The sequence below is a fragment of the Ascaphus truei genome, chromosome 8 (assembly GCF_040206685.1).
Source record: "Ascaphus truei isolate aAscTru1 chromosome 8, aAscTru1.hap1, whole genome shotgun sequence".
In the NCBI taxonomy this organism is placed as follows: Eukaryota; Metazoa; Chordata; class Amphibia; order Anura; family Ascaphidae; genus Ascaphus; species Ascaphus truei.
In genome coordinates, this window is record NC_134490.1 from 11,563,235 (window position 1) to 11,585,288 (window position 22,054).

Consider the following 22,054-nt stretch of genomic DNA (forward strand, 5'->3'; position numbering starts at 1 on the left):
AGTGCTTTCAGAAATATATAGTAGATAGTAGATACCCTGTTCACTTATGTAACTGTATTTGTAACAATGTATTATTTGTAATCTTAACTCTGTGCCCAGGACATACTTGAAAACGAGAGGTAACTCAATGTATTCTTCCTGTAAAACATTTTATAAATAACTAAATTAACAAATGCAACAACAAAGCAAAATTACATAACATAACTCACTCCCATTCTGTAGAAGACTCACAAAGCATTAATTTGTATGGTTTTCTCAATTTAAAGAAACTACCGACAATTGAAAAGTAACACTTCGTTTTGATGATTACCACCACATACAGTGCATTTAATAATTATATTTAATAATGTAATTATTTTTTAAAAGGCAAAGCTTTAAGAACATACTAAAACAATTCCACTATCCCTTTAAAACAAATAAGAGTCACATAGAAGGTTGTAGAAGAATGGACTATGTAAACAGAAAGAATTAATTGTAGAATCCCACCAAAGACATCTCTGGGGTTAAATAACAAAAGTCTAAAGGCTGCAAAACTGGAGCAAGAATATTGCATGAAAAGAACACATGGTCGATCACAAAAATTCAAAATCAGACTGAAAACAAAATATTGTACATTGTTTCCTGTGATTAATCTTGTGATGTTTATGCACTAGAATTGCCACAAGACGACTATGAAAAATGAGGTACAAGTTGTAATTTTTTCCAGTCTTGCACATATTTTTTATACTATTATATTCTTATAGTTGCACGTCTAAGCAGTTGAGAAGTATGTAACTCTAAAAGGTGTTTCTACTTAGTGACAACCTTCCCAGATTCCAAGCAGTAAGTGAGGTCACACGCACACCTTAACTCTCCACTATCAATCTGTGGCAGAGAGCAAGGATTTCAATAATGATATAAAAAATAAAATAAAAAAGAAGGTTGAGTCCAGTTAGATGCAGGAGAAAAGAGAAGGGGATGTGCACAGCTTTGCACAGAAGGGCTGGAGCAATGTGTCAAAATAAGAAAACTTTATTGTGGCATAACAGCCAAAAATAAAAAAAAACATATGAATCCAGTTAGGGTTATCGGCACTATGGCACTTCGCCATCCTGGTTCACTTGTAGAAAGCAGGGCTTTGTGCATGTGATGTCAACTACTGCTCGTAACTCTGGGAGAAAGGGGAGGGATCATCTCCACTGTCATCAGAGTATTGGATGGCATATGGCAAATCTACATACTGCTTTTGAAGTTCTTCAGGGATTAATCCAGTGCGAGCCCTGAAAAAAGTAAGGAAGTGAACACTGCACAAACATTTATTTTTTATTTTTTTTACTTCATAAAATGGTATGTAAAACAGTTTATTTATTTTTTTACTGCAAGGCCTTGTTAAAAACCTCTTCACTCCCAGTGGCTGAGCTTTGTCCCTTTTGCTATGGCACCAATATGAGTTTAAGTGGACATCTTTCCCACCTTAACAAGCGGATCAATTATTTGATATGTTTACCAGCTTTATAGCAAAATTAGATTTACCATAAAAAGCAATAACACATTCCAGAGAATCTACAACACGCAGCGTGTTCTGAAGGAGGAAAAGTATAGTGCGGCAATCTCTCAGTTGCAGAGACCAATCTTGAGTTATAAAGCACTGGTCCTGGTTTTACCCGAGACATTAACTTAATTCCTGGCAAGTCAAATCAATAAAGAAAATGTTGCTATGACGTCCAAGATTTGTGTTATCGATTGGCTGGTTAACCCTCTTGATTATGTCCGAGGCTTGAAGGAGAATAGTGGCCTAAGCCGAAGGTTATGGGGATCTTGGGTTTTTATTTTAAGGGGGACTGCTACTGTAAATGGCTGTATCAGGATGCTGCAATAACAATATTTACTACTGCTTAAAAGCTGCAGACTAAGCAATATCCTACATGTGTTTGTTTTTAAATAAATCAGTTCTGTACGATGAGAAAATACTTGTAGTCCGCTTTCTAGCAGTGGCCCAACTGTATCTAGTGACTGGCTGGTCACATGATCTTCCCCACAGAACTTTGCATCTTGGGTTCTCTTCTGCTGTACTGACTAACATTTAGTGAATTCCTGAGCCAAATCTTCACCGTTTGATCACAGGAGAACGGATCGATCAGCAACTTAGCTAATTACTTACCATTGTGGGGATTGTATTGATGCACATATTATGGGAGGGGGGGGGTAGGGAGTAGGAACAGCAGCTTGGACTAATTCTTAAGATGTACTTAAACCAAGTAACAAGGTCAGTCATCAAAATATAATAGCACTGTTTGAATTGGAAGGGTGGTTAAAATAGTAATTTTAAAACACATGTAAGCATTATGTTGTGATTCCTTAGTTGGGGACTAGTAGGGGACTATCTGTAGCAATCGTGCAATAATGGCTCTGACGTACATGTGCAAGCGAAGCATGAAATGAACCATAACTCATTTGTATAAGTGTGGCCATCAAAAGCACTGAGCATACGCACAATTACTCCTTGCCCTGTAGAGCTTTTAATCTAATTTAAGACTGAGCTACCTGTGCTGAAGCAAAGATATCCTTAAAACCTGACCTGTTGGTGACCCTTGAGGACTAGAGAGGACACTGTCAACTGGTTGTGTCATGAGTGGTGTCAACGCGCCCTAGTAGTTACCGGCAACATATTTTTCATTTCACCAAGAGCCTGATTATTAACCCAAGCCATCTGTTGATGACGTTGCATATCATAGGAAAAGAGTTAAGGTCTTGAATGCACAAATCCTTGGGAAATATCCTAGGCACAGTCACCCAGTATGAGTTTGGGCAAGATTGGGATTCTAAGGCCAAGGAATATAATCCATCATCTTTTAAGTACCTGATGTAGAGGCAATTGCACGAATACCTCACAGTGGTTGAAGTGGCTTAAAAGGAAAATAGTGATATTGTAGCCTGGTTGGGAATTTAAAAAAAAAAAAAAATTAGTGCCTCTGAAGTAGGATTGTAAAGCACTTTAAATGCTGCAGTACATTATTAATTTGTTTCTGCCAACAGCACCAATATTGTTTAGAACACAGATTCCCCATTCTCAGTCAGCATTATGTAAAAATAACTATTTATTTACCTGTTCTAAATTAGGAGGACTTGGAAAAACAACATGACAGAAAAGTGGAGAGAACATAATTGCTGCCTTGGATAAACCATTTTAAACAAAAAAAAAAAAACAGAGCTTCTGCAAATGAACTGCCCTAAAAGGTTCACACCAGAGAGTTAACTGTGTGTTTCTGCTGGAATTAGAAGCTTAGCAACGTTTTTCTTTGTCACAATGCAACATGACTATCTGTAGATTCATGCTAAATCCTGGTAGGTTATCAGCAGGCTAAAGTAAGAAAATGCTTTAACCTATAAACAATCTTCCACTGGTTAAGAGATTAGCAGCATGGTATTTTGTTGATTTAAAATTAGCATAATCCCCCCCCTCGGATACCACTACACATTACATCTATGTTTAAAACTGCAGTCCCGCTTAGCAACATATTGAAGCAGCAACAGAAAGGTACTCCGCTAGTAAAAGGAGTTAATTCTGCAGCAATACTCTAGTATAAATGACCAACTCTGTTTTAGGCCACGTCCATGCTGAGGCTTGTTATATAGTAGGCGCTGGTGCGCGTGGGGGTGCGCCCCCGGCGCTGCGCATGCACTTGGCGCAGGGTTTACAGAGGCCCCGTGCGCTTCCCGAGGAACGGAAATTAAGTGCCGGGGGAGCAGCGAAGGCCTCTGTAAACTTAACTTACCTTGGCTCTGGCGGCTTCTTACATGTCGCCATGGCAACGCGGTGTCAAATGACACTGTGACGTCATGATGCCGCCGCCAAGGCAAAGGTAAGAGGGGGGGGGGCGCAGAGAGAGGGGAACTGCCGGCAGGGGGCGCAGGGAGAAATGTTTGCGCTCCCCTCTTGTAAGCGGTGGTGTGCGCAGCTATAGACGTCAGAGTGATAGCCACACTGTAGTTGGCTTGGCAGTGTCACATGGCGCGGCAGAAGCGCAAAAATATAAATTTTCATGTATTTGCTGTGATCTGCCGCGCCTCCGCTCACTGCCGTGCATGCGGCTGAAGTATAGAATGCCAGGCCTGGACACAGCCAATTCTAATTGACGCGCGCACTATATTACACGCCTAAGTGCAACCACGCGGTGTGAACAAAAAGGCAACGCTTCTAAGAGGCAGGCCATAGACAGTCGGGTCACGTGTGCAGTTCATCCAATGAGGGCAAACTGCTCACGTGACGTCACGGGCACGTCTCCGCATTGCGCCTCCCCCAAGCCACAAGTCGTCTCTGTAGCAGACGCACGCCTTACAGAGCGGTTTGATTTTTAAGAGTACTATAATAAAAATAAATGTTTAAATACAATATCAATTTGAAAACGTCAGTATTTCTTAGAAACAGAAAAATAAAAGTGGCTTCTAAGAAAAATGTAAAAAGACAGCTATTTTTTGGGGGGGGAGGTGTGGGGGGGAAACTTCCCCACTAAAATCTTCAGTGAGAAAGAAGGCTTGAGGTGTTCAACACAAAAAAAACATGAAAAAAGGGCACTCAATGCAATTTATTCTTGCACTTAAATCAAGAGGGTCTGTTTTATTTCACTATTACAAGCTCTTAACAGTTGTTAACAGTTGTTTATTTAAAACTTGTCTACTTTCCCCACCCCTGGCTGCCTGTGTAAGCAGAGGCTACAAATGTGCACACAATTCCTGCAACAACCCAAGATTATTTTCCAAGCTTTTTTTCACCTGAATTGGTCTGCAGCGCTGTGCAATTCATAGGGCCGGTCACACACGGCAGGTGAAGAAAAAAAAAAAAAGAGAAGATTTTCAAACTTAAGTGTAATTGGCTCTTATGAAAGATTCAAAATCACCCTTAAATTAATAGCAACTTATTTGCATCCTGTTGAAATTAATTTCCCTTTCTTCCAGGTCTGCTGAACTCAAGCACATCAGCTACTTTAACCCTTTAAGTGACCCGAGGATGGCTTCTGGCACCCTGGGGGACCTCATGACTTTGTAACAAAACAAAACAGCTCATTTTCTCAGGGGAGATCGCAGCCGACGCGATCTGCAATGATGGCGGACGGAAGGGGAATGTCCCTCCCCTCCTGTTCCGTCATCCGTGTCAGAGCGGTCACATGACCTCGGGTGCACACTGGCCCCGCAGCACACCCAGCACTCAAAGGGTTAAAAGGTGCAATCTCCGTATCAGCCAGTTTAAATGTCTTAGAGGCCTCTGAATGACACATTTTTCCCCAATGTGTTTTCTTTACCCATATCCCACCTTGTCCTTATCAGAGACATAAAGATAAGAGGTGGGACTGGCTGTACAAGCACTTCCCGGTCACACAGAGACATCGCACCAAAAGAGAGCAGCAGCTAGGGGAAAGTCCTCCCGTGCCTAACTTTCACAAAATACATTGAAAAAACTTACAGGTCTCAGATTTGAGTTAAAAAAAAAAAAAAAAAAGTTGTCGATCACCCAGATGAGGCCCATTAAACATGCCAGTGGAATAAGTGCACTTTGGTCCTAGGAAGAATCGCACCTCTAAATTTGACATAAAATGTTGCCGCCTTTCCATGGAGACACGAGGACTGAAACCGAGCAAGTAAATTACAGAGGCCTCGCGCTCTCAGCGTGGGGCAGGGCCTCTGTAAATACCGCACCCCAAAAAAAAATATTGCGCCCCAAAGTTTGCGCAACGCTGATCTAACCGACTACACAGGTCTTTACAGTCCTTAGTTTCAGTGTATCCTCGGAAGGGCTGTTCAATACGAGGAAAGATACATTGAAAGTTACCTCTTGTTTCAAGTGTGTGTCGGATCCTTTGACAATCAAGTATTTATGTGTGCTGCCTTTTACTATCAAATACAGGAATATGTGCATTACATAGAAGTGAAAAGATAAGGAGACCTGATGCCCAAAAGTACCAGTAAAGTTATTTTTTGGTCAGTAAACAAAAATAAATAAAGTGTAGGCTTATGTAAAGTGCAAGAAAATATTTGCATCTGCACTAAACAGAAATAGCCATGTATTGCTTAACCCAAGGAATAAAGCAGAACTCTTGAAAGCTTGTCCTATAACAGGAGTGGCCAACTCCAGTCCTCAAGGGCCACTAACAGGTCAGGTTGAGGATATCTCTGCTACAGCACAGATGGCTCAATCAGTGGTTCAGTCGAAGACTGAGCAACCTGTGCTGAAGCAGGGATATCCAGAAAACCTGACACGTTGGTGGCCCTTGAGAACTGGGAGTTGGCCATCCTTGTATAGACAACTACTGGCCCCAGCTAGCATTAAAAAGGTTTTAATACAACACCGCAAAGCAAAAAAAAACAAATGTCATCTTAAAACATTATTATTAGATTCTAGTGTGATACAGAAGTGTCCCAGCCAGCACAAAATGTAAAGAAACCCTTTTTGGTTACATGAAAACGACAGCTTTTCCAAGATCTCCCCTTGTTCCTCCCCTCTCCAAGGTGGGGTGAGGGCTTTAACTAATGCAGTGATTGCACATTTCATCCTAGCCAACACGGCTCCAGCCTTGAAGTGTAGTTGCAAACTCTGGGACTGCAGAATGTGTAACCTGATCTCTTCACCCCCTCCCTTCCTCAGCCACATTTAGCAAGAAATTCGAGCTCTTAAAAAAAAAAAAAAAAAAGTGAAAGAAATGGCCTAGCAGATCAGCCTGGAGAAAAAGTCACACTGTCTCCCATCCAACTGTGGCTCTGAGGCTTGGGTGCTCAACTCCAGTCCTCAAGAAGCCCCCCCCCCCCCCCCAACAGGACAGGATTTCAGGGTATCCCTGCTTCAGCACAGGTGGCTCAATAAGTAGCTTAGGCTACGTCCATGGTTCCTGATTGCGTGCTGAGGCTGAGGGAAAGCGAGTGCTTTCCCTGGCCTTAAACCACGTGCTGTCCGGGGGCGTCGAAGGGGCGGGCCAGTGACGTCACGGAGCTGGTTCGCCCTCATTGGGCGAACCGCTCACGTGACCGGCCCTGCGCTCCGGAGAACGCCAAATCTAAATTTTGTATAAGACCTACGCTTCCGGAAGCGTAGGCGAGTCCCTACTAAAGCCGCTCTCATTGCGGCTGTAGGGGCTCAGTGGTAAGCACCAGCACGCCTCAGCGCTGACCATGCCCGAGGCCTTATGTCTTCAACAGCCTGATTGATGAGCCACCTGTGCTGAAGCTGGGACATCCTGAAAACCCATCCCGTTGGGGGGAGGGAGATTGAGGGCTGGAGTTGAGCCCTCCTGAATGAAGGAGTCAGAAATAAACGGCAAAAAAAAAAGAGAGAAACATGCATTTTTTTTACATTTCTACTGTGAACACAATTGTCTTGCTTCTTCGAGAAGCTGTGAATAAATAAATGTGATGTGTTCCAAGCCTAAACCTGGGAAACAAATCAAATAAATATCTGCTGGGGGGGCGGGGAGAGATCAGTGAAACACAACGATAAGTGATGTAAATCCAAACTCTAAAAACCAAAGTGTGTTGTGATGCAGAGTGTTGCTAAATATTTCAGCCTTTACCCACAAAACAATAGTAATATGAGGAGAGTTTGCAGGTCACCCTTACAGTCACAGTCTATATCGTAGTGTTCTCTCTCCTGCAAAACATTCCCATTTGGATATTGCGGAGAATAGACTAGTAGATAGAGTGAGTAGAGGTGGCCACTTCCAGTCTTCATGGGCCACCAATAGTCAGGTATTAGGGATACCCCAGCTTCAGCACAGGTGGCTCAATCAGTGGTTCAGTCGACTAAGCCACTGATTGTGCCACCTGTGCTGAAGCAGGGATATTCGTAAAGCCTGACCTGTTGGTGGCCCTTGAGGACTGGAGTTGGCCACTCCTAAGCTAGAGAGTGAACCAATGTAACTTTTTTGGGGCTCACCTCTCCTGGTATGTGACAATTCGGGAGAGGGGTGTGGGGGGTGGGGGAGAGGGATCACTTATCCAGGTGTTGTGGCTGTAACAACAGTACCAGATCAAAGCCAAAAGTACTACCGATTTAAAGCAGCAGTATCGCCTGAAAATAAAGCAACGGAACTCGGGGATCCTCCAGAACTGAGCCACATTATTTTCAGCGCTCAGGGGACCCCCAGTTCCATAGATATGTACCACTGTAGTTACTGCCATTTCCCCCTCCCCCTTTCAGATGTCCAATATGGCCCCAAATCTCAAGCGTCCCACAGGCCTAAAGGAAGCGGCATCACCATCCATTGCTGTTTCCTACTGGACGGTCATTTTAATTCCCTGGGAGAACTCCGTCAACAACACCAGCAAGTATCTCGGAAACCAGAGTGGCCCTGGAGCTGAACATACTATGCTTTTTACCAATTACTGTAATTACTTTCTATTAATAAATATGGGACAGTTATCTACACCAGTTTTGCAGCTGGGAGACTTAATAAATATACGGTATTAATAAGTATATCCCCGTATGTTGTGTTTGTGTGAAAATTTCAAAGGTAGGCGATTCTGCCCCAAATATTGAGAAGACACCCCCATTTTATAGGTGGTAACCATCAGACTAACAGCTTATTATATGCACACATTTCTCATTAGATAAAACAAACATTTGTGGGCAAAATTGCAGTTTTTAGTATATATTAACGTCAAAGAACGTACAGTTAAACTAAAGAACATTATGTCTTTTTTGGAGAGCATTAACAATGCCATTATTACACAGTGAGATAATGATCGATAAAACATCTGAATTTAAATTAACTAGATGGGAGTGACCAAACATTCTCTTCAGAAGGTTTAACAGTGCGGGTATTATATGGCATCAAGTGGGGTCAGCTGAGATTTAGAACTTTCAGGAATTTCTGACGAAGATTATCTTACCTACAGTGCCCAGATTGTAACCAGCAGACCATTACTAAACTAATAAAAAAGGTACCTGAAGTTTCATACTACTTTGGAATTGTTCACTGTGAGCTCTGGCAAGCATTTTACTTTTCATTCAAGTCCGCATTCTTCTCATTAGGACACGCAGTATTAATATATCAGTCCATTTCGGTTACAGACACACATTATCTAATGGGGTTATTACCATCATGCGGCAGAATAAAATTTCCTGTGCTCTTTCAGAAACCACGTGCAGTCAGATATCCTGTTCCAGAAAAACACCCAGCATGAAACACTTTGCAGATGTCAAGGATTCTATACTCTATAAGCAGCAAATTAATCAGCACTGGAGACTATTCTGCCAGGTTCTTTGTACAATGGAAAGTTATAGTCACTCATACCCAGCATACCGACATGGTGCCAGCTGCAATTATTTTCAATATAATCTGCGTAATGTTTAAATTGGTGGCACAGCAATAAAACAATATTACTCTAACTTCAGGTTCAATGATTTGGGGAGGGCGAGGGAGGGGCTATTTTATGGAGTCCCTGGTGCCAGCTTTAATAGTCATTTGGCCTCTAACATATGTTTATATCACACATTGGCACTGCTGTGCAACAATGCACTCTCCTTGTTTTTAACTTACATTAAAGAGGCAATCCAAGGGGGTGGATTTTTTTTTTTGCGAATTACATTACATATACATATATAGTTGAAGCAGGGGTCTCCCGTAAATAAAAAATATCACTTGTGAGCACATTCCCGTCTCCGACAGGTCTGCAACCATGTCCTTCCCCATTATCTCTTAGAAACAAATGCTAAATGACCAAATGCAGGTCATATTGAAAGTGAGGGAAGGTTTTACTATACAAAAGGTCGATTCCAATCTCGAATAACAGTAAATGCAAGTTAAAGATGTCTGGGACAGGAAATGTTGATACCATTTGGCTAAGAAACATTTGTATCGTGTTTACAACGCTCCTGGGAACCCCTGACATACACAGAAATGCATCAGAGCATTTGTTATAACCAACTTGTTTTTCCAGATGTTATCACAGCTAGTTAATCTTCCAGGATTCCACACAGAGGTTTCCTCCCACATCACACATGCTTGAAAGGTGCAGCCCAAGTGAGCAATGAATGGAGTAGAAGTAAATATAAAGCACTTAGCTGTGTAACACTCTATCCTGTGACATTTTAAAACGTAACTCACAACTAAGGAGTTGCAGAACACTTAGGTGGAGTCAATTTGTGTAAATAACCAAGATATATGTAACCAATGATATGCAACACCAAATAATGAAGCCCAAAGCAGGCATATTCTCCAGAGTTGTGTTGTAGTGGAAATAGTACACAAAAGTATTGTGATGGATTAGGAATTGGACAACTGTACATACTGTTTGTCTTTTTAAATGGTCAACGTTGTATTTCCTTTAACAAATGGTCCATAACGTTTCTTTTTCATCTGATTCCCAATAATACATACCACTGTCAAATCACCCAGCATTGTTCCCACGACTTCAAAATATGGATTTAGATTGTTTTTGTTGAAACTCAAATTCACCATCATAAATTTACCAAGACAATCTGGAAGAATAAGCCTAAATAAATGAAACTTTGGAATCATTGCAGCAGTCTTATCTCCCTCTTAACCATTAGTTTTATAGGCTTAGCATTGAAAAATTAAATATGTTTCTAATCAAGAGTTCATCCATTTCATTGCAAATACAATAGGTGTTGAAGTATTTTAAGCAGAAAAGTGAAGATTATATGAAGTGATCATATATGATGGGCTACCAATGCATTTAGACAACAAAAATTAGTTTGCCCATTTACTTGTCCATAATATTAGTCCTGATTCTTTCATGAGGTAACTATCATTTTCCATGGTGCAATCTTGATAGTCGTCCAACCACTGCTAAAATGGCTAACCAGACAAAAAAAAACTAAATTTACCAAATTGCAAACATATTCCATTAAATGGAGGCTTTGAAAACCCTGCAGAATAAAGGTAACATTCATAATCACAGACAAAACCCATAGTAAACATTTGCAAACATTATATCTTGCTAGGCATTACACCAATATGCACAGTTGTTTGAAAGTAATTTGAGAGAAAAAGCAGGGTTTCTTCATTTTACACTTTAAATGTGCATGGTTAGGCATAACAAAGACATCTGCCTTCTTTTAAAAGTTGAGCCCCCATGTCTAGGCAATTCTTCCCTAGTTACAAATTGCCTTTACTTAGGCTCATTCATCAGATTAACTTTCTGCATTGTGAAATCCTCCAGCAGCTTTATTATGTGAGATATAGACGCAGACGCACGCACGCAGACACACGCACGCAGACACACGCACACACACACACTGTTATGGATAAAGTGCCATCCTCTATGAACATACATGAGATAGATCAGGGGTAGGCAACGCCAGTCCTCAAGGTCCACCAACTGGTCCGGTTTTCATGATATCCCTGCTTGAACACAGATGGCAAAAGTTAACGAATGAAGCATGGATATCATGAAAACCTGACCTGTTGGTGGCCCTTGAGGACTGCAGTTGGGTACCCCTGAGATAGAGGATGGCACCTACTGTAAGAAGACTAAACAGCAGTTCACAGATTTTTTTTTTCTACTGCACCCTGCGTAACAATGATTAAGGGTTACACAGCATGACAGGAAGAAGAGAAAAGTAGCAATCATTATGGTCTCCTAATAACTTTTAAACAAATAGTAATTGTTCAATGACTGCATCATCTAAAAATGTGGCAATAGAGTAGGGGAACTGCACATAACATCTGTATTTAAACATATGGCTACAAAACATTCTTGCAACAATGTTGTCAGATTATTAAACACATTATTATATATAGTAAGTGCATCGTATTTGAACAACTGGCTTCAATCTTGCACACATTTTACTACTTCAAAGGAGACAAAAGTGCTATAAAAAGAACAGAAAATTTGATTTTCTAATTTGAGTTAATTACATTGCAATCTAGCAGACTCATGCATTTTAAGAAAGAATGTTTGACCTATTACTCCCTAAAGTGACCGGAGGGTCTCCCCAGCAATGCAGGGTCAATGACTACAGCAGAAAGGCTACCAAGTACCTCAAGTATAATTCTATTGAGGCCCAATCATTGGAAACTGTTGCATGTGCAGAATAAAACACACAGAGATTTGCTGTGACATTAAAAACAGATGTTAAACCTCAAAGGCTTGTTAAAATAAATAATGTTCGATAGACAAAAAGTTATGCTTTTGAAAGGTGGAAAAATGTGAACTCTGAGCACTGTAATCACCCAATGATGCTTTATTACAAAACCAAAACCATCAACTATTAAAACAGAAGGCATTTATTGGGCCCAGTTATCGGGAAACGTAACCTGTATTTTTTTTTTTTTTTCGGAGGGGAGGATATTTTTTTCTTAGATATTTTGCACAGGCCTCATACAACTATTACTGCTGAGGGGGAAAGAACCTTGATCAAAAACCGACATATGTAGATAGGTTGGTGGATAAAAAGAAAGACTCTGATTACAACGAAAAATAATTATTTTAATATATAGGACAGACTGCACCTACATGTTTTACTCTGCTTATCTTAACATGTGTTTGTGGTAACTACAGGTGTCAGGGACAGAATTATTATTACAATTCCTGCCAAGTGACTTTATGATCTGTTAAACTGGCACTTGACAGAACACAAAAATGTACATTCCACCAAACTGGTAAGATTTCTATGTGAAAAGTTAATCGTATTTCAAATTAGCTAGTGGAGGGAACCAAGGGACTAATTATTCACTCACTGACCTTGTAAGTAGAGTTTTGTCTACTTTAAAATATTGGCATTATTCAGCTTTGGAGTATAATTAAAGTTCTTCTCCCTTAGTACCAAGTTCATTCAGGGATCGTGAAGAAAAAGCACTTTTTAGCCACTGAATACATAGAAAAATATCTGTCATTAACTATGCACATGAACCTCTGAAAATCAAGGGGTTAAAAAGGTTATCTTATCTTATGCTTATGTTATCTAGGCGACTAAAAGAAAAGGCAGTATACCATTCAGAAATTCTTGAAATCTTTCACCTTTGCTGCATTACTCTTCCTCCCTCACACACACCATTCATCTGAGGAGTGGCTCAGTGAGTAAAGACACTGACTGGCACCGAGTTTGAGCAGGGGAGCCTGGTTCATTCAATACCCGATGTCAGCACCGTGTGACCTTGGACAAGTCACTTTATCTCCCTGTGCCTCAGGCACCAAAAACATAGATTGTAAGCTCCACAGGGCAGGGACCTGTGTCTGCAAAATGTCTCTGTAAAGTGCTACGTAAAACTAGCAGCGCTATACAAGAACATGCTATTATTATACCTCATCCTAACTAAAACGTAAGGCACTGTGAGTGGGTGTTAAATGCAACTCATTATGGACCAGCCTACTGGGTTTAGACTTGAAGCTTTACGTAGAACAGCGGTGTGCAAACTGGGGGGCGCGCAAAACACTCTGCAGGGGGCGCGGGGTTTACAGAGGCCCTCGCGCGCTTCCTGAAGGCACTTAAATTAAGTGCCAGGGGAGCGGTGACGTCTGCAAGAAGCCGCCGGAGCAAAGGTAAGAGGAAGGGGGGGCGGAGAGAGGGGAACTGCCGACAGGGGGATGTACGGAAAAAAGTTTGCGTTCCCCTGGCATAGAAGATGGCATGTATTTTGTATTGTTATATCACATGATTCTAGTAGCTTCACGAAAAGGAAAAAAAAAATTTCCTTCAGTGGGATGTAATACCTTTTTATATACCAACAAGAATATGTTTCAAAAACCACAAAAACTCTTTATGACAAAATTAAAGGAAACAATGATAAAAGTCTAGGTTTTTAATTCAAATAATGTCATTCTATTTTACCAAGGTTTGAAATCCCATTACACCGTTGACATTACAAATGCCATCATCATTTATTGATAGTGCACACGCATGTTTTCCCATTAAATATATGTGTGAGGCAGTCCACCCACCTCGTGCCACTTTGCCAGGCACAAGATGACTCCTACTTCATCACCGGACTACCCACGCCAGCACCGGACTACCCACGCCAGCACAAGAGCCACTCCTCATGTCAGACAAACTAAAAACATTTCCCAACATATTCTCCCATGTGAAATAGTTTTTTTTTCACACAATTAAAACTTGCTTCCAGGACCGTATCATTTAATCCAGATTAGAAAATTGTGACAATTTCAGTTATGGCCCGGGATGGAAAAAACGCAGGCGCCTGGGCAGTGAGTGTGCGCACGCGTCAGCGAGTGTGTATGCGCCAGTGAGTGTGGAAGTGTGTGGCGCCCAACAATCCCAACTAGCCCTTACATGTTGTATATTTTTGTCCACCCCTGGCTATGGCTCAGTCATTCAATGTTAGTTGCTCAAAAATAAAGTGTAAATTTTTTTAAATGTAGAAAATTGCACACTGGCAACTCCTGTCTGTAGAATGAATATGCTTTCTGCATGTGATGAATTAATAACAGCTGTTAAAACGGCATGAAATACTGAAACAATACCTACACACAACATTTCTATCAACAGCATTCCATGGAACAATTAAACACTGTGCACTGTAGGGGAAGTCCCAGTGGGATTGTAAATAGGTCACCATATACATTTCATAAAGCTTGACCCTCACACAATTATTTCCGTGATCAATCGGCAAAGATCCCGCTTCCGAGGGCAAACAATAGGGCCGAAAAGAGGAAGTGATGTGCCTTCCTAAGGAAGATTAATATACTAAAAAGGGGAGTGGGGAAGAGAGGGGGTGCAGTATTATTTAATACTACATAACTGATCTGTTTAAAAGTAAAACCCATAGGATTTTGAATAAAAAGCTGCATTAACTCCCATTCATTTGAATGGGTGTTAAAATGAACTAATGCAAAAGTCATTTAGTGAATGTGTGCCTTCAAGGGGAAGGCTGAGTGGGCTGGTCCGGCCGTATTTAAAAACACAAATCTGCATCATCTACTCAATACAGCAAAATTAAAATCAATATAGAATGGTGTTCAAATACATAAGTGTACAAAAACAGTGCAGTATTGTACAGTACATATGTTCCTTCATAGTCCACTCATTCTAGTGTGTTGATTGCTTGTTCAGTTCCAAAAGCATGAAGCCTTTATTGTTATGATGGTGTTTTAGCAAACACACACACACACACACCATTTCATAGTGCAATTCAAATTTTAGGGAAAGATAGATACCTGCAGATTTATGAAACCTTTTATTGGACAATTTAAAAACTATCTAATTTATTGCTGTTCATGAGCTTTTGGAAGTTAGCACAAAATGCTCAGAACACACGAAAAGAAAGAACAAAAAAAGACAGGTCTCGCACAATTCAGCACATCTTGAATTCTCACATTCTCAGAATTATCTTGAATTCTCACGTATGATGATGACCAAGCACAAGTCAACTCCATTAGGTCACTAAGGCCTTTGAAACACAGTCTAGGACATTTGGTTGTGGTCGTTTCACCTCTGTGCCCAGGACATACTTGAAAACGAGATTTAACTGAAAGTATTACTTCCTGGTGAAAACATTTTTTTTATAAATGACCATATGGCCGCCGATGCTTTGCCACGACTCACCCCGCCTCCGGAACCTACCGCTAATTTTAAGTGCCTAAACCTGCTACCCTAATGCCCTACCTTGAAACCCCCTACCCTAACCACGAAGACCCATTCAATTAACCCCCTAGCCTATCTGCAAAAATCCTTAAATTAAGCCCCTAACCTAAACAGTTATAAAACTTACCATAGAAGCGGGTGGTGACGGGGATTCTGGCAGAGGAGGGTCCGTACGTCTGTGACGAGGCAGTGGCTGCCATTTGGTCCCTGTGAAACGGCCACGACCAAATATCCCAACGGAAAATGGAGCACTGTATTAGGCTACGCTTATAGTGCCGGCGACGGTGATGTCAGACTGCGGTCACTGGAAAAATCAAATTGAGATGACTTCCAGCGATCGCGACCAAGCCGTCGCTCTGTGGCACTTACTATAAGCACACGCGATGGCGGCAATGCATTTGTTTTGACGCAACATCTCCGTCGCCGGCACTATAAGCGCAGCCTAAGGATATCTCATACTTAAAAGGTTCCCAAAACAAAAAAAAAACATTCATTGCAAACAACCAACATTGTATGCATTATGGCAATCTGTGGTACCCACTAATGGTGCACTTTAAGGAAGCAATAGAACAAGTTCAAGAGCGAGCGGCCAGCACGTTCAAATGGAAAATATGCTCTGTTGTTGAATGGTGCCTTTTCAATTCCCAGTGTTTAAAAAAAAAAAACACAATAGTAGGTAGGTGTCCTTCATCACTACTGTTTAATCCTCAACAAATTAAAAAGTTGTGTAGTCCAGTTTACCACAAATTAATGATGTTGACGAGGCCCTAAATTTGAAAGAGAGCACAATCTCCTCTTCCTTCAATACGATTATTTGCACATGTTTTTGGTTTTCTGTTCCCTGTTAGGAAACCCTTGCATTGATTGGAACCCTGCAGTCATAATATGCATTGCTTTACATTGTGACATGTCAGTACTCCGAAGGGGTCACTGATTCAAAACCATTTATAAATTTCCATCCTGCAGCCTGCACATTCAAAACTTTGGGGGTGAAGCACTTAGGCCTGTAATATAGAGCGCGCTGTCGCGCTACCGTGCGCATCAATTACAATTGACTGTGGGAGGCTGACGTTGATACAGTCAAGACGCGCACGCACGGCCGTGAGCGGTGGTGCGGCAGACCAGAGAAAGTACAAGATAATTGTATTTTCGCGCTGCCGCCGCGCCACGTAACACTTTGAACTAATCACAGAACGGCCTAGCGCTGTGAGTCATAGCCACGCACCTCCGTGCGCATCACCGCTTACCCTCTACAAAAGAAATGCCCGTGCAGCGTGCACGCCCAACGCCATGCGCACACACGCACCAGTGCGCACTATATTACAAGCCTTACTCTCACAGCTAACAATTTCACATTCAACCTAGGTTTTACCATTATCAAAAAATTCCAGTATTCTAGTTTCATGAATAAAGATGACAAATACGATTCACAAATGGGGAAAACTTGCAAAAAATTAGGATTCTTCTGTAATCATTTGAAGTATACTATTTGCAATAGAAACAAGAAGTGTCTTAAATGCTTCAACAGATCAGATGTCACGTTTAAATATTAAATTAAAAAAAAATAGTACAGGTATAAATTAAACTTTAAAAAAAAAAGAAATCTGACTCCCAATTCAGGGTCAATGACACTCACAACTCAGCCTACTTCTGCAATGTCATTCCAGCAACCAAAACTACTATATTCCATAGATACTGGTGGATTATCATAGGTAGACACAAGTAATGGTATTTGTGATTAATAATTGTAATGTCAATTTGAAGTGAACATCATGCACATAATAAAATCTGTTCCTACAAAACAAAGGAAGTGAAATATAAAAGCAGTCAAAGTACAGTATGTTACTCCTTGAATTTTATCACAAACCTCTGCAAGAAGTGTGCATTTACACACACATTTAGATCACAATGTATTGAAAGGAACACTCACAATTCTTAAAGTAACTCAGTTATTCTTGCCAGGGGCGCTCACAGATCCAGACATCTGTCGTTATAGCAAATGAAGTAAAAATGTAAGATCTTGCAGAAGGTCCATGTGGGGACCGAGATGTTCATGACCCGACTTCAATCTTTTGTAATTAACTATTAACTTTTGTACCAGTCTACTCAAGTGTAGAATGTTTCAATTTTTGTAATGCACACAAAGTACAGTTTTACATTTCATGAACAGGTTCAAAGACAAACAAAGGGGTTAATAAAGGAAAAAATCAAACAATAGTAATAGTTATGAAATCTTAAGCAACATAAGCAGAGAGAATGGCCTTGATAAAATCACAGTTTGTAAGTTTGTCGGGCAGGGATTTCGGCGCATGTTGATTGTACACTGCTACGGTATGTACGCCAGGTGTGGGCAAATCCAGTCCTCAAGGGCCACCAACAGGTCAGGTTTTCAGGATATCCCTGCCTCAGCTCAGTGATTGAGCCACCTGTGCTGAAGCAAGGATATGACCAGTTGGCAGCCCTTGAGCATTGGAGTTGCACACCCTTGGCGTACAGAAATCTATTCTGTATACAGAAATCTATTATCCGTCACCCACTTAAACAGTTTAGTTGTAAAGCCATCTCACTAAATACAAACACTGACCAAACTGCAACATAGCCTCGCTCGCCTGGAAAGCCATCTTCCCAATATACCCTTGCCCAGCAATGGCCATGTCACAAACCAAAACACAGGCGCCAGAAAGCACACAACAATGCAAATCAACTAGATATCAAAAATCTGTAAGACTCCAGGGCAGCAGCTACAACAAGATAAAGCAGAGGCAATGAAAAAAATACCAGAAGGGACAAGCACAACAAAAGCAGGAGAAACATTATCTGCACAAAATGCTAAGGAAACAGCAACACAAGTAACTGAAAACATAACACATTCCACATGTAGCACAAAGTGTCACACAAACCTCAGTTTTCCACAACAGAACAATCCCAGCCTGACAACACATTAAGAAATGGGTAGGCACAACAAAGCCACACACACACAACAGACCAAAAGAAACAAGGAATGTCAGTTACTACAAAGTGTGCAAAACAGGCCTGCAAAATACTGGAACGGATCAGGGCAACAAGGCAGCATGAGCTTATTTCTATTGGTGTAAGCAGTACTTTAGCTACACAATAACAGAGTAATGCAAAGGCAATGTCAGTTACACTGTCACCCCTCCACCAACACAGCCAGATACACACACAAACACACTTCCACAACAAAAAACTCACACAGTGGACACACACACCTTTCACTCACAGTGCACACACACCTTTCACTCAGACAGTGTGCACACACTCACACCGTGCGCACTCACACACATCTTGCATGTACACACACAAACATCTCTCCAGCTGCACTCACAGCTCCCCGAGTGACCCGCACACCTTCGGCTGCACACTCACCCGCCCTCCCGGAACAGCATTTTCCGAGGCTTCACTCCGAGTACCGATAAATCCGCCGCTGCCCTGTGTCCCTTTCCTCCCGGTTTTGCGTCGCACCCTCTCCAGAGCTCTCCAGACCTCCCCGCACCCGGTGCGCACGCTCCCTGCAATCACTGCACAGCTCCGCCAGGCGCGCGACGCACGATGGAACGCGGGCCTGGGACACGCACGCGCGTTTGCGCGGGCCCAAGCTGGTGATGTCACACAGCGCTGCAACATTGTAACTCCAAAGAGGCAAACCAGCGCCTCCCTCTGCATGGGCGCTAACCCCTTCACTGCCAGGCAAACGGTACATATATCCGGGGCACGCTTTTCTTTTTTTTGTGTACCATATTTACAGCAAGGAGATTTTAGAGAATAACTTCCTTTACCTGTATAATGATATCAATGCCAATTCTATTAGCGGTTAATGGTTTCTAGTTACTGGATGTGTATTGCAAATAAAAATATCACGTGAGCACATTTACAGGTCTCAAGACAGGTCTCTCTTAGCATACAATGATTCCATGGCAGCCAAGGATTCTGGGTAATGACATGCAAATGAGCACACAATGTCACATTTTGCTTCCAATCTATTTTAGTCTACATTCTTTCAAAACTAAAGCTGTCTCAAATTTTAATCTGGTCTGCAACTGTTATATACGCCTATAATATATATTATCTTTAACTGCGCATTCAATGTCTTGTATATAATGTATAACCCTTTTCACTTAAAGTAACTATGTATTTGTATCCATGTATTTGTCATTATAACTCTGTGCCCAGGACATATTTGAAAATGAGCGGTAACTCTCAATGTATTACTTCCTGGTAAAACATTTTTATAAATAAATAAATACATTTTATCATGGAGCCCTATAAGCTTTTGACTGCCATGGATGTATATAATAACACAGCACTACTAAAATACAAGTAGAAATTAATATCCTTATCTTAGTAAATGTTACTCGAACACTAGCAACATTCCAGAATAGTGGAGCAGTGTCATACCTCACCCACAGGAAAAGAGACCAAGAAGACCTCAAGAACTACAGGCCAATGAATCTGCTTCCAATCACTTACAAGGTTTTTCCAAAATACAAACTAATCGGATGGAAAAGACCCTGGACTTCGCCCATCCTAGAAAACAAGTGAGGGTTTGCAGCGGATATAACACAATGGACCACGTCCAAGTCGAACATGCAGTGATTTCCCGAAGTATTGAACACAAACTCATTTTAAGAATTGTAGATAACGAAATAACGAAAACGCATTTCATTCTGTCAAATACAGCTCAGGCACATTAGGAAGTCTAAATGTTGATGAATTGTACACTGATATTATATGGAACATTTACGAAAAAATGCCACATCAACCGTTAGATTGCATGAAGATACGAGCAAGATAAGGATTGGGAAGGCTGTGCAACAGGGGGGCACCAGATCACCAAAGCCTTTCACAGCAACAGTTGAAGGATTGTTCAAAACATTGAATTGGGAAGAAACGAAGAATCAAAATTAACAGTGAATATAATGATTTGCAGAACACCAGCAATGAATCAGAAAACTCGCAAATAAGATGGGAAAACAAGACCAACGTGATGTTCAACAAATGTGTCAACTCCACAAAAGATCAAAATAGATGGATTAGAACTATAAGTCAAAATCGATGTCAGCCTTGGCTAGCAAATAACAATGGTTGGGAACCTTTTGAATGAAATTAATAGGTGAATGAAGATGGGATGGAGCGCCTTGGGAAGATACAAGACAATCTTCCATGGGAACCTTCCACAGTGCCTTAAGAGGAAAGTTTTCAGTCGGTATATTCTGCCCATGCTCACATATGGAAGTGAAACTTGGACCCTAAAGGCGAAGATAATTTAAAAGCTTCAGAAAACTCAAAGAAGTACGGAGAGATGCATGCTGGGTATATTACCCGTAGAGACAGGAGAAATAATAAATGGGTGCGAAACCAATCAAAAGTCTGTGACATCATCTCAAGGATGAAGAAATGAAAATGGTGGTGGGCTGGACACATCGCAAGAAGAAATGACCATCGTTGGAGAAAGATGGTACTCAACTGGAATCCTAGGGAAATCAATCACCAAGACGATAACCAAAAGTAAGATGGAGTGTAAAATTAGGACAGTTGTTTAGATAATGTGGAGAAGGAGAGGCCTCCTACCCCAGTATTTGGAAGATCATTTAGGAGGCCTTCATCCATGAGCGGATCGACAAATCCTGAAGATGATGATGATATATATATAGAGGGAGAGACAAAACAAGACCAGCGCACAAACAATATACTAATACAATAAATAATTAGTGCACAAATATGATAAATATATGAAAATATGAAAGAAGGAAAATGACTAATGTTAGGGCTATGGTGGAGTGGGTGATGAAATTATACTAATAGGGAAAGGCTGCTCATCAAGGAATAACCAATTCTTAGAATACATGTAAACAAACCAAAAAAGATGAGCGCACACTCCTATAAGTATAAAAATATATTGAGACTTAATAAAAATAGGACATATAAAATGAAATAAATGATACCACTGAAAGTGGGATAGAGAAATATAAGAAAATATAGTGTAACTACCACCAGGGCACTTCTCGTGGGGCCCTAGCTTTGAGGGGGGAACACAGTGCATGCCCACCACTGTGATGCGACAATGACGAGGGTGTGCAGGGCTCGGAGAGGTAAAGATGGCGCTGGGGTCGGAGCGCACGCGATGAAACGTCAAGCGGCGAGGTGCGGCGCTCTTGGCAAACTATTGATGTACCCCCCAAGCGGTTACAGAGACTGCGTACTCTTCCCCACAGCAATGAAACTGATTGGCAGGGGAGAGAGTGGGGCCTCTGTAAGAGAGCAGCCCTCTTCCATCGATGACACGGTGTCATGTGACGCTGTGTCATCATGGTGACATGTTGCCATGACAACGGGCAGTCACATGATGCAGCAACATCACGAGGAGGAGGGCTGGCAGGTAAGTGAAATGCCCAGAAGCCCCTTGCACTAAAGTTACGCCACTGTGTGTGTGTGTATATATATATAAAATCAGGCTCTGTCAGGAGCTTATAAAAGGTGAAAAGATTTATTATCTACATCAAA

At 41.3% G+C, this 22,054-nt stretch overlaps 1 protein-coding gene across 2 annotated transcripts in view; it reads right to left on the reverse strand.

Annotated features, from left to right (window-relative positions):
* The window catches only part of BMPR1A (bone morphogenetic protein receptor type 1A), a 113,883-nt gene extending 94,765 nt beyond the window's left edge, over positions 1–19,118 (reverse strand). For both annotated transcript variants that reach the window (XM_075610531.1, XM_075610528.1), the window contains exon 1: positions 18,920–19,118. The gene's annotated coding sequence lies outside the window, so the exon portion shown is untranslated. The remainder of the gene's footprint in view (positions 1–18,919) is intronic.
* Between the last annotated feature and the right edge of the window lie 2,936 nt (positions 19,119–22,054).